This window comes from Lactuca virosa, chromosome 8 (genome assembly GCF_052849685.1).
Source record: "Lactuca virosa cultivar CGN04683 chromosome 8, Lactuca_virosa_CGN04683_v6, whole genome shotgun sequence".
Taxonomy (NCBI): domain Eukaryota; kingdom Viridiplantae; phylum Streptophyta; class Magnoliopsida; order Asterales; family Asteraceae; genus Lactuca; species Lactuca virosa.
Window position 1 is genome coordinate 273568781 of NC_136433.1, and position 14730 is coordinate 273583510.

The following is a 14730-nucleotide window of genomic DNA, read 5'->3' on the forward strand; positions in this document are numbered from 1 at the left end:
AATGTTCACTCATATCATATTTTATCTCTCATCCTTCATCTACCCATGTTATACCCAACATATTTGTAGATATAAAATATGTATACAGTTTAAATCATTTAAAACATGTATAAAATCGTTCATCCAGCATAGATAGCAAGTATACAGGTCATATTCACACATAACACGTAATTTATATAAAATACTTCATATCTATGTGTAAGATGAAAGTAACTATGCACTCACTTGATAAGGTGGTGACTCGGTACTCGGAAAGCGCTTCGTTTACTTTAAAATAATTTCCTTCGACGAAACCTAGTATTATTACCACTAGATTTTAGTCTAATATTTACCGTGACTAATTATTAGTCTTATTATTATTATTATATAAGCGTTTAAACAATATTTTCCAACCACTATATACAGACAGGGCCAGACATAAAAAACCGGAGGGCATGATCATTTTGGCATATATCACTTTTGAAATCCGACAACTCAGGCGGCCCTTCAAACCGGATTCCTCGTACCGTGAGTGGTTAAAAAGATATTATAACGACACTTATATAACCCATAATAATAGCTCAAATAATTATTATAAGGTCCTAATAACGTTACTATATTTAAATAAAAGCTATATTAAAAATTAGGTAGGCGTATCTTACCTACGAGGGGGTTTGGCTAGAAACCGTGCTCTGCAGGGGCAGAACTTCCGAGCCAAAAGCTCTTCTTCCCGGAGCCGTCGAGCGCTCCGGGGCTTTCTTCTAGCGCTAGGGGAGTTTTGGGAGGTTTAGAGAGAGAGAGAGAGAGAGAGAGAGTAGAGAGAGAGAGAGAAGGGTGGAGGTGTGAAGAAATGAGGGTGGAATGGGTTGTATTTATAGGGTGAAGTATGGCTGAAATTGGTGCCACATGTCATCATCTAGTGGCAAGCCTTGGGGAGAAAGCAATGGCCAAGATTGTGCCACGTCACCCCTTTTGCAGCAGCACCCTGCCGACTTCTAAACCCCATAACTTTTGCATACGAGTTCCGTTTTCGACGTTCTTTATATCCACGCGTAGGTAAAAATAAGATCTACAACTTTCATTTTGACTCTGTCGGCTAACTCTCGACCGATCTTAAATTTAACAGTAGGAGGAGATTAGACTGTTAAATGACCGCGAAGAATTCGTAACTCCTTCATACGGACTCCGTTTTCGTCTGTCTTTTTATCTTTGAGTTCCTATTAATGGGATCTTCAACTCTCATTTAGGTCGCGTGGGCCAAAAACCGCTCGAACTAAAATTCGAGTTTCGGGCCGTGCACTGCTATGCCAAATCTTAGAAAATTCATAACTTCCTCATACGAAGTCAGATTTGCGCGTTCTTTTTTTGTATGTTCTCGGTTTAACTTGTACTAAAACTTTTGTTTAGATTTCTAAGGCTAAAAAGTCCTCCATCGTAAATTCACTATTTACGTCTCCCGGTGCCGTGCCGGTTTTGCCGAAAAACTTCGACGGGTCATAACTTCTTCGTTATAACTTGGATTTCGGCGTTCTTTATATGTACGGAACCCTTGAGACATATTCTACATCTTGGTTAAGATTATTTATTCTAAATAATCTTTTGTCAAAAAGTCATTTTTGACCCCTATTATCTCTTAATTGACTAGCCCGAATCTACGGGCGTTACAATCATGTCACGAGCAACCAGATTTGGAGCGGAGTGAAAACGGAAGGCGAAGGGGTGGTCGCAGTGGGGAACGAAGATCGCGCCTTCACCGTGGAATGACAGCGGCGGCCCACTGCTGGCATCTACGTGCTGCCCTTCGTCGCTGTCGACAGCTTCACCGGCGTCTTGGCTTTGGTGGTTTCCGACTTCAACAGGCAAGGAGGCGGCGACCAGAGGTTAGGGGATATAAGGGTGGTGGCTGATGCATAGGGTTAGGGTTAGGATTACTTGTTGCCTTATATATGGGGGCTAAGATGAGGGTGACAGGTTATGCCCGCCCCATATTCAATTTTAACTCATAATTACACTTCCAGCCCCTCCCCCTCAAATTCTTTTCAACTTAGATCCATAATTTACCAAACAAACCTCAGCCTTCAAAATTCTTTGCAAAACCAATCCGAAAATTATATTTTAACCTCCAAAATCTCAATTATGACATTTAACTCCCCGAAGACCAACACCCTGCTAAAATATTACGGATTTAGGGCTATAACAAAATATAGTATACATCTTGGGGTTTAGGGTTGATTATTTATTTACTTATTTTATTTATTTAATTTCAAACGGAAAGTTACAATTCTCCCCCACTTAAATTAGATTTTGTCCTCGAAATCTTTTCTTACCAATCCCGATACACCAAACAATTTGAGCATTGCGGCCACAACCCCGAGCATACCCTAGCCTTCCCAAGGCAACCGAAACCAACCCTCGGAGGGCTCTACAACCAGAAGATGAACGAATTTCTTGCAACTTAATCACATTTACTCAATCTGAAATCTGATGTCTCGGGATGGTCCGACTCCCTGACAAACCGTCCATACTGAATTATTATTATTATTATTATTATTATTATTGTTATTATTATTATTATTAAATCCTGTCCACTTATCTCCCAACTGACTACTCAACTTCTGATAACTTGAGGTTCCCACTAGAAAACAGTATCACATACCAATATCCCTGCAGAACACTTATACTTGACAGAAGGCTCAGATAATCCTTCGAGTAGGAGACTCATCCCTACAACGGTTTGACTCAGATGAGAGTTGCGCCACAAGATCAAATCATCTGCTCTAAGATCATCCAAACCCAACTACAAGTGACCTGGCATCGCCTCAGAATAACAAGCTACTCCACACTCGAGTTCTAAGTCAATAATACCGCCCTGACTTATCTTGATGCTCTTACTGATAGAACCAATCCAAGACACAATCACAAGAGCTGACTTACCATCCAAAATTGAATCCATTCACGACTCTTGAACCCTTCGATCGATGCCCTTGGCATATAGATAACCCAATCGTTAACCCACAGAAATGACAATTCTGCACAAAACACTCGCGATATCTGACTCGAGATCTTACCCATAAGCCAACCTGATACTCAACTCATAAATCGAGATCCACAGATCTGCACTTGCTTTTCACCTAAGACCTTCTGATAACGACAACCCTTGCTAGACCGTGATATAAAGGTTCCCAAACCAACGCTGAAACTACCTGTCTCGCACCTGATCCAACCACCCGATTCCCAATAGTCCAGATAACAAGGCTACCCGGCCTATGAACCTCTATGCGTCACGCACTGACCAACCACTTGATCCAACGACCCAAGATCCAAATCCTTGACCCGACGGTCTCGACCAGGTCCCACCTGTATTTCCAAAATCATACGGGCCTCGCCCACGGGTACCACCCAACTAAACCATGGAGCTGCCTCGCTCACGGATCCCACCCGCCTAGAGCTATGCAGGCCCGACTCTGCTACGGATCCCAATGGTCCTCAACCCAAAACAGAGAAATACTCCTCGACAGTCCTAACCATCGTGACAAAGGCACAACTGATTCCCCCTTTACACTCATGACCATTGACAACAATAGTCTACCTTGACTGGTGAATGCTATGATCCCCTGGCAGTCTTACAACACTTCAAATCAACCATGGTTTCCACCCATGGCCTTACCACACCTTAACCATCACAACTCTACGCACCTGAGTCGAAACCCACATCCAAACAGGCGTTCGGGTCATACTTCAGATTCCAAAACCCTCATCAGACAAGAACAGGCAGCGAGGCTCTAACACGTCCCTCGGTCTGGATCCATCCACAAACCTGCAATACATAACAAGAGAATGCCGACAAGCTGCTGGGAGTTCCCTGAACACCCACTTACACAACCTTAATCTAAGTCAATAATACCGCCCTGACTTATCTTGATGCTCTTACTGATAGAACCAATCCAAGACATAATCACGAGAGCTGACCTACCACCCAAAATTGAATCCATTCACGACTCTTGAACCCTTCGATCGATGCCCTTGGCATATAGATAACCCAATCGTTAACCCACGAAAATGAAAATTCTGCACAAAACACTCGCGATACCTGACTCGAGATCTTACCCATAAGCCAACCTGATACTCAACTCATAAATCGAGATCCACAGATCTGCACTTGCTTTTCACCTAAGACCTTCTGATAACGACAACCCTTGCTAGACCGAGATATAAAGGTTCCCAAACCGACGCTGAAACTACCTGTCTCGCACCTGATCCAACCACCCAGTTCCTAATAGTCCGGATAACAAGGCTACCCAGCCTATGAACCTCTATGCGTCACGCACTGACAACCCAATTGATCCAGCGACCCAAGATCCAAATCCATGACCCGACGGTCTCGACCAGGTCCCCCCTGTATTGCCAAATCACACGGGCCTCGCCCATGGGTACCACCTAAGTAAACCATGGAGCTGCCTCGCTCACGGATCCCACCTGCCTAGAGCTGTGCATGCCCGACTATACTACGGACCCCAATGGTCCTCAACCCAAAACAGAGAAATACTCCTCAGCAGTCCTCACCATCGTGACAAAGTCACAACTGATTCCCCCTTTACACTCATGACCACCGCCAACGATAGTCTACCTTGACTGGTGAATGCTATGATCCCCTCGCAGTCTTACAACACTTCAAATCAACCATGGTTACCACCCATGGCCTTACCACACCTTAACCATCACAACTCTACGCACCTGAGTCGAAACCCATATCTGACCAGGCATTCGGGTCATACTTCAGATTCCAAAACCCTCATTAGAAAAGAACAGGCAGCGAGGCTCTAACACGTCCCTCGGTCTGGATCCATCCACAAACCTACGATACATAACAAGAGGATGCCGAATAGCTGCTGGGAGTTCCCTGAACTCCCACTTACACAACCTTAATCTAAACGGCCACTTGGGTCGTCTCTCTTCCTGAACGGGATGTGAAACTTACCCTAGTTCCCCACCCGATCCAACTCCCGGAAATTCTGATCGATTCTCCCCCACTTGGATTCGACGAAGCTCTTTCATCCCATAAGTCAGATGGATTCCCAACCCCTCGAATCTCATATAGCATGAACCGCCTATGCCCTGCGCTTACCAAAACTAGCGTTCTATTACTAGACAATCTCGACGATTGCCCAACTCCTGGAATCCAGAAGAATACTCTTGAAGCCTTAACCAGTTTGATGATCCAAATCACTGTTGGGTTATGAGCATTCTAACACTCCTAAGTGTACATGCAACCCTAAATACCTTGGATCTATGTTTTCTCTATTATACATACAATTATGAACATCCAAGGTATTATCCTAATCTAGCATACAAAATAATAAATATAAGAAGATAGAATACATACCTCTTTGATGTAGAATGTCTTCATGAAGCTTGAGTGCCTAGTGCCCCAAGTGTGACACCTCAAATGGTTCACACAACACCAAATACACTTGGAATAACTTGAGAGAAACTTGAACACTCCTTGAAATCGTCTAGCCCTCACACTCACACATTAGTGCCCGATTTCTTGAGCCATGGGATTCTTTTATATGGTGGCTATTAGGGTTACACCATGTAACTCATAACTTTACCCATTCCTTATGCTCTATGGATTTTAACCTCCATGGAGTATCCATGGGTCACCCCATGGACTTAGTCCAACATAAGGAATCTTGGATCACAAGCCCACATATATAAGAATGAATGATTTACACAATCAACCCATATATTTAATTAGTCTCCTTTTGATCACTTAATTAATTCCAAATTAATTCTTGATCAATACTAATTAAATAACCTTATTAATATATTAGAACTTATAATATATTAACCAACCTTAAGTGTTATTTCTCTCATTATAGTCTATCCAAATGCATGATGCCATGCAACCCAAATAGACCATGCCGGGTCGGGTCAAGTCTTACCAATTATAGTTATGGACTTAGACATTAATCCAACAGTCTCCCACTTGGATTAGTCTAAAACTATTATTGCGTATGACTTCAGGAACCGATCAGCAATCGTAGCTCAAAAGCTTCTGTCGAACTCTAACCTTGTCGATGAACTCTGACCTTTGTCAATGACTTGTCCATTAGATAAGGGATCATATATTCCTCCATTCTAGATATCATATGGACTGAGACATGGATTATCAATCATTCTCTCTGTCCATTTGTTGTTTCCCGATTTCCGATTCATGATAACTGACTGATTGAACAAATCAAATCAGTCCTGGCTTGGCCAAGCACTCACATGTATCATCTTTAAATCATCGAGGGGCCCACAAATATCGCTTTTATCCCGAAGGTAAAAGGAATGGATAAACTTCGACTCATATGGCTTGTTCTACTACTTGTTGAATCATACACAAAGACACATTTTATAACATCGAGTTACCAATGCGTTTTCGTGCAATCAATGTATAACCAACTCATAGTAACAACTCATATCTCTAGGTTTGAAGAATATAAGATATTATCGTCTCATGATCACTCGTGATAAAATCCATGAAGTGATTCAAATGAGCGCGGGTTGAATCCAATACTCAGAACTTATGAGCACTCATGAGTGTTGTAGCACCACTTTGTCCACCAACTTGGACCTCTACAAACCAACCCATGACAGTCTTGATTCATATCTACTTCCAACATATGACCGACTGTGGATGGTTTGAATAACTTAATCATTCAGGAAGAGCGACTTAGTTATTCTGGAAGTCAAAACATGCAAAGTGAAACACAAGAATAAATGAATCAAATATGGTATCAAACCCTATGAATATAAATAAACACTTTTATTTATCACCATACTGATTACTCATTATTCATTGTTTCGGTTTTATCAACTTTATACTTGAATTTAAAACAATAGTTGTCCCATGCTCCAAGCATGTACACTATGTTTTCTAAACACTAGTCATGCCATACACCAAGTATGCATACTATGTTTGTCTATGATCTTTACTTTGTAAAATAGATCAATTGAACATCACTCCAATGATCCTCTTTTCACAGTCCCAAATCCTTACTGCAAATGCAAGAATTCCAAATTCATGCCATTTACTAAAATCTGTTAGATTCTAAACTTATATGCATTGATCCTCTTAATGATTATGCACGAAGTCAGAAAGACTTGACAACAATCATTACAGAGCATTCCAAAGGAGATCAGCTCCTTGGAAACATCCTTCTTTCATTAAGTTTCCTAATCTTACATAGATTGAATAATTTCTAACTTTGAAACATTTCCATATTCCATTTTGACTATCACTTCTGAACAAGAGTTGCCTCCTTACAGATTATGTCAATATGGTCCTTCCATAATTAACATTATACTTCCAACTGTCCTTGAGCAACCAATCTTTGGTAAACCTTAGATTGTCCTCGACAATTGCTTAATCATTTTAGTCATATCCAATTCTAGACCTTTTCCCTTCATAATGCCCTAGGCATTTGGAAAATTTTAGAAAGGATGAATATAGCACATGTAATCGATCCTATATCCGAAGCATATGGGACACGATTCATGATGTCTCACATAAAGACTAAACCAGTCTTTTGCTATAATATTTCCATTTCAATTTGCCAAGTTTTCAAAATTCAGATTATGAAAAGGGATGCCGTAATCATAATCGAATTTTAGAACGCAAATAATGGACCCATATATAGAATTTCCTTATGTTGAGCCATTCCAACAGGAAATTCATATATATATATCCTTGATTAAATACGATTAAAATCTCAATCTAAGCTTTTTAGAATTGAAATGAAGTATAATTTCCTCTCCCTTAATTATAGCAAAACAACTTTGTCAACCCCTGCAACCTCACGAATTGAAACTTTTGTTTTCTAGAATTAACATTGCTAACTTGCAACCTTTGTCATAATTATCATGCTCCCACTAACATGATGATTATTAGCATAACACTTATGCTCCCACTAGCTTTGACATGTACTCAGAAATCAACTGACTTTCTTACCAAAGTTCAGATTTCTGATACTAGATTGTTTTGATAAAACTTTATCAAAATCATACACCTCTCTTAGATAGCTCACATGTGTGTCTAAACAATTTTAGAACTATGAAAAGGGATGCCGTAATCATAGTCTCAATTGTTTAGACCTTTGCCACTTCTCACAAGTCCATGTTAGTGTGCCGGTAAACCACACACGCTCCACTAACGACTTTGAGAATGCAAATATCACAATTGCTATCTAGCTAAAATCTACTTAGTGAAAGTGTTTCCTCACCATCATTTTCATGAATCGGAGAGAAACCTTATGACACTTAGATTTAATAGTGTATGTGTTCTTATCCATGTGAATTTGTCAAAACCATAATCACAAGACAAGGTTAGTGACAAATCCAAACTCATATTGATTAAACTTGTGCAATCTTAAATTCTTGCCATTTGGCAGCTCAGGTGCCTGCCATTGCTTCCAAGTAGTTGTGCAACCAATTGAGAACTCTCAGAACTCCTATGCAAAGCCAACTTGAATAGGCACAAAAATTTCAACACGATAGGTTATAAACCTCAAGTCATGTGCTAGTGAAGGACTTTAGGTTTTATTCTTGATTAAGTCTTGAAACTTTCAAGAGCTTTAAGACTACCGTTGTCCTCTTGACATATAAGACTCCCTTGTCAAATATTCAAGAGATAGTGCGAATTATTTATCAAGACTAACACTTTACACAATTGGCCTAAGTTGGTCTCTGTTTTATCCAAAACATCACAACTTACCAATTTCAAATGTACAAGAGTAGATAACCTTTTACTCTTACATTTGACTAGTGTTAACAAACCCTCTTTAAGATATGTCACTCAAGTTACAATCTTGGAGTATGACTCTAAGAATTGTTTTGGAACGAAGTATGACTCATCTTTTTGATTTAACCATTTCAACAATTCATGACTCCTCTTCTTGACTTTAGAGGACCAATTGTGATATGGTATCTTAATCATTAAGATGATCATAAACATGATACTAAAGTACTCTCCCATCTTTTCAGATTTGAGAAACTTTTATCTTTCTGCCATACTTTGATTCTTCTTATTCGTTCTGTCTCACATTGAAACTTCTCCAATGCTACAAACATATACTTAAACTTATAAGTATAACCATATTTACTGAACTTAAGTAAATCATGACGAATAGTCTTCTTGATCTTTTGTGGTGGACTTGACCAGTGCACAAGAATGTGTACTCGATCCCTTAGTCCTTTCCTTATTCACATAAGGAATTAGTCTTAATTTTCCAAGCTGAAAGTTCTCATTCATCATACTATACAACTTGCATGATTCCAAGTTTCGGTCCAATTGAACCTTGGGTGATGAGAATCTTTCCTTATTTGGTAATATTAAAGACTACCACAACCGAAAGAATCAAATCCATTTTTCCAATATTGCTATCAATGGAATCTTATAAGCAACAACTTTTCACAAATGCCATTGTAAGGATACTTAAAATAAATAAAATCAAAACCTTTTTCTTTTATTTTAAAACTTTGCGGAAAAACTTATCCTTACAATCCATATGAAAACCTTGTTGTTATCTATTCCTAAGCAATATAAATATCATAACTCTTAAGTAATAGCCCAAAATTCTGATCACCGAACCATGCGATTGAAATCCATCTTCGCGATCAGAATCAGCATGTACTTAATAGAGTTAGACAATGGACTTTACCTGAAGTAGAGCCAAACTTATTGACTTTAACATCCTTAGGTAAATTTGGCAGCTTCGTAACCAATGCCCCTTCCTTTGGCAATAGTTACCTATGGATCCTTGATAATGGGACTATCTCAGACTTCGCCTCTCTCTTTACCATTGGGTCAACAGAGTTGACTATGGCCGATCCCTTTCCATTGGGAAGAGAGAGCTTTACTGGATATCCAATGTCATCATTGTCAATGTCCATAGCGTTTTAGGAAGTTGATCTTAGCAAATAGATAAGATCATTAAGGGTCTTGCCTTAGTCTGTTTCATAGGATTCCCAAAAGAACTCACTATGTGACTTAGAAAGTAGTTGAGCCACCAACTTTCTCAAGACTTTGACACCCAACTCTCCCGGCTTGTCAATATGTGACTACATCTCCAAGATGTGATCACACCTAGACCTTGCCTTGCCAATATGGCTTGAGTGACCTTAAACTTTTTAGGAACTTGTGGGTTAGGGAGAATAATTGGAGGAGGTGAAAGAAGTATGATATCCATGGGACATCATCTTCATTTAGGAAAGCTTGTTTCAAGAGATTTGGGAAGATCATAAATGTCTAGACCAGACATCTTTTTGGGAGATATTCAAGATAGTTGATTTAAAGTCCTTAATATGACACCCAATATGAAATATTAAGGCTAGGACCCAACAAACTATTTTATAACTTAGAAGAGGGATGCCGTAATCCAAGCTATAAAATATTTGAAGGTAGGTGAATGACGATTCACCAATTTCCACCATGAAAAACGAAATAATTTATTAGGTTTTAATTGGATTTGAAAGTCCTAGATCTTTGAGATTCATTGAACTGTTCAAAGGCATGTTTCAATCTCGAGTGTGCCCTTCAGGTTTTGTGACTGGGATGCCGAGGATCACAAAACAAGGTGTGAATAACCATGCAAATATACTTGGTACCCTTAATATTTACCCCTTAATCAGTGTGCCGGTTAACCACACACGCTCCACCGATACTATGATAAATATTAAGTTACCCTTTGCCTACCTTGTTAAGTCCAGGTTAGTGTGCCGGTTAACCACACACGCTCCACTAACGACTTAAGCAAAGTGCAAAGTGTAATTTCATGGGTTAGCACCAAATTCACATTTTCCTAAGTAACTAAGATTGGGTATTAATAAGAGTTTAGTTACTTAGTATTTATCATTAATACTTTTAATGAAAGGAGAATTATAGTCCTTGTCCTACCCGTTCGGCTAACGACCCTCCACCAGTCAAGGAAGCGGTGGGTGAGAGTGGACACCCATTAAACTGCCATTTTATAGGCATTAACCTTATACCCCCCTTATAGACCGTCTTCGTGAATTAGGCCTACTAACGGTAAGACTGACTTTACTCTTATACATATATATAAATATTATTAACTTATAATATTATAAAGTATAAGGGTTGAATTTTAACTTTTAAAATTCTAAGGGCTAACTTGGAATTAAAGTATTCATAAGTGAAAACTTTTCAAATTCCAAAACTTGAGGGCAAGTTTTGAAACTATTCAAAACTAATTAATTCCATAACTTATGAGTTTAAAGTAGTTTTAATTAAAAAAAAAAACTCTTCAAGTTCCATAACTTGAGGACAAGTTATGGAAGACTTTAAACTAATTAATAAAAAAATAACTTTTTTTTTATTGTAACTTATGGAACTAATTAAGGTTACACTTTTCTTTTAATTTAATGAAGAGACTCTTGAACCTCCATAATTTGAGGACAAGTTATGGAGTCATAAAACCATTTAATTAGAACTAGACTCTTAATTTTGTAACCTTTGCCAACTTTTATGAGTTTTATGATTCTTAAATGTGACTTTTCATATAACTTGAGGACAAGTTACAAAAACACACTTTGGAATCAACTCTTAGATTAAAATGGATTGAAAAACAACTATTTCACACAACTTTTCTATTAATCTAAGAACCTCATAAGAACAAGATAATTCAAATCATCAATCTTCAAGAAATTAGCATGAACATACAAACTAATACAAATCTTGAAATTATGACAATTATCTTAGAAATTGGATTAGCATGAACATTACCACATCAAAAACAAGTTTATAAGTCCAAAAACATCTTAGGGTAATGTTCCTGGTCCAATTCCAGCCAAAACAATCGAATATATGCATCCAACTCGATTTTTCAGCTACTTTTGCAAGTATAACAAGAAAACAAGAAAACAAGCCTAGTCTCTGATACCACTGTTGGGTTATGAGCATTCTAACACTCCTAAGTGTACATGCAACCCTAAATACCTTGGATCTATGTTTTCTCTATTATACATACAATTATGAACATCCAAGGTATTATCCTAATCTAGCATACAAAATAATAAATATAAGAAGATAGAATACATACCTCTTTGATGTAGAATGTCTTCATGAAGCTTGAGTGCCTAGTGCCCCAAGTGTGACACCTCAAATGGTTCACACAACACCAAATACACTTGGAATAACTTGAGAGAAACTTGAACACTCCTTGAAATCGTCTAACCCTCACACTCACACATTAGTGCACGATTTCTTGAGTCATGGGATTCTTTTATATGGTGGCTATTAGGGTTACACCATGTAACTCATAACTTTACCCATTCCTTATGCTCCATGGATTTTAACCTCCATGGAGTATCCATGGGTCACCCCATGGACTTAGTCCAACATAAGGAATCTTGGATCACAAGCCCACATATATAAGAATGAATGATTTACACAATCAACCCATATATTTAATTAGTCTCCTTTTGATCACTTAATTAATTCCAAATTAATTCTTGATCAATACTAATTAAATAACCTTATTAATATATTAGAACTTATAATATATTAACCAACCTTAAGTGTTATTTCTCTCATTATAGTCTATCCAAATGCATGATGCCATGCAACCCAAATGGACCATGCCGGGTCGGGTCAAGTCTTACCAATTATAGTTATGGACTTAGACATTAATCCAACAATCACCTCCCATGATACCATACCATATCCTTGAATTCTTATGACGGCGACCAAAAAATATAACCCTTGTCATGCACTGGCGAACATCCACTCTAATTTCCATCTTCAAGGAACCACTAAGCTCTAACCGACTTTAGTCCATTCAATGATCAAACAACTCACGCAACTGACACCATCATCTTCCTGCTACTGTTCCTTTCCTAGCAATGGTAGTGCCTTGAATTTAAAAGTTCTTCTATAGGCAACTGCCGATCATACCCGAACAAATGATAGAACCACTGAATTGATCCCGACAAGGATCAATTCAGACCAAAGATCCTCCAAGCAATACTCCTGAATTGATCCCGACAAGGACCCTGAACAACAATAGAACACGTGGAACCCACTCCACAAGATACGTCCATTTAAAGATTCACCAAAGACTTCCGGCATGAAAAATGGCTTATCACAATCCTTGATATTATAATCTAGAAACTGGCACCGAATCGACTCGAGATATAACTTACGCAAACCCAAACAAAATTACAACATAACACCAAATCCCGATATCAACCTAGGAGAAACAGAAGATGAAATACCCGCAAAGCATTTGAAGAATTCCCAACTTCCTCATCCCAAATGACAAGAACTAACCATAAGATACTCCAAGCCTTGGGCTCCCGATGAGCCCCCAACTGCCATACCATAATCCCGGCCCGAAAGGCCTCGAGATGACCATCGAAGGACTCCAAAATCCATATCTTGGCTGAACCCAAGACCACCAAGGTCCAATCTGAAACACCGCGAGTAATATCCGATGAGATGAACTCCCACGACCGTGCATCGATCGGCTTAGTACCTGCTACTGAACCGGAACCAGAATCTGAACCACATTCCTGAGTGCTCAACACCACACCGAAAAACATGCAAAAGACCCGGATAAAACCCATAATCCTTATCCCAAAGGCTTTTTAGGTTCTCAAAGACTATCCCTGATTCGAGTATGGATCCTATGTTTTCAGTAGTACGGGCCCTATACTACCTTCCACACCTATCCATACTTTCCTCAAGAATCCTCCCGAATCCTCTAAGTCACCTGTTCAAATCCATACACCAACACTTGCTAACCAGCGCAACAGAATCCACCGAAGTAATCCCTAGGCTTTCCTAGGTTCCCGACCTCACATTGCCATCAGCTGCTGAAGAACTCCCTATAATGCCAGTCATGTTCCTCAGGAACACAATCACATGTAACCAAGCTTAGATAATCCTTCGAGTAACAGACTCATCCCTACAATGGTTGGACTCAAATAAGAGTTGTGCAATAGAGTCAAATCCGTCACTCTCAGATTATCCAACCTTTGTCACATGTGACTTGACATATTTACTTAGTAGCTGACTCCCATCACCATGGAGTTCCACATAGCACAAAGCAAGCAACATTCATGCAGTATCACTCCAACCTAACCTACTACAACACATACGAAGAGCTCCCACTCTCTCTACTGATTTCCTTACTCATACAAACCAACCCAACCCAGCATCCCATGCTTCCGAGACTACCATGCATCACGTATCAGGCCAACATATCAATGGCTAATCAGAACTAGCATGCAAGTCTATAAGCTCATACAATAGGCATACAAAGGCATCTCTCTTAGCATTCTAACATGCAAAAAATGAGCAGATCCTTAGCCTTAACTAGCATGCGATTCCACAAATTCACAGATCAAAGCATAACAGATAACATGAATGGGTATTTTGGGAAAACTTACTTGAGCTCGGCTGATTGCATGCACCACACCATTTTCTTATTTTAGAAAACTCTTTCCTTAAGTAGATATACTTATTTTTGAAAAACCTTACCAAATCTTCAGTTTGAGTTCAGACACACCCGGGAATGTGCCCGAATCCCTCAAACCAAGGCTCTGATACCAACTTGTAACGTCCCAAAAATAATGACATAAAATTTTCGTTTTTAGATTAATAAATCGTTAATACATATCATTTCTACAAACCAAGTTAATCAAGATTTATCAAAAGATCATTAAATCAGAGTAATTCACAAAATG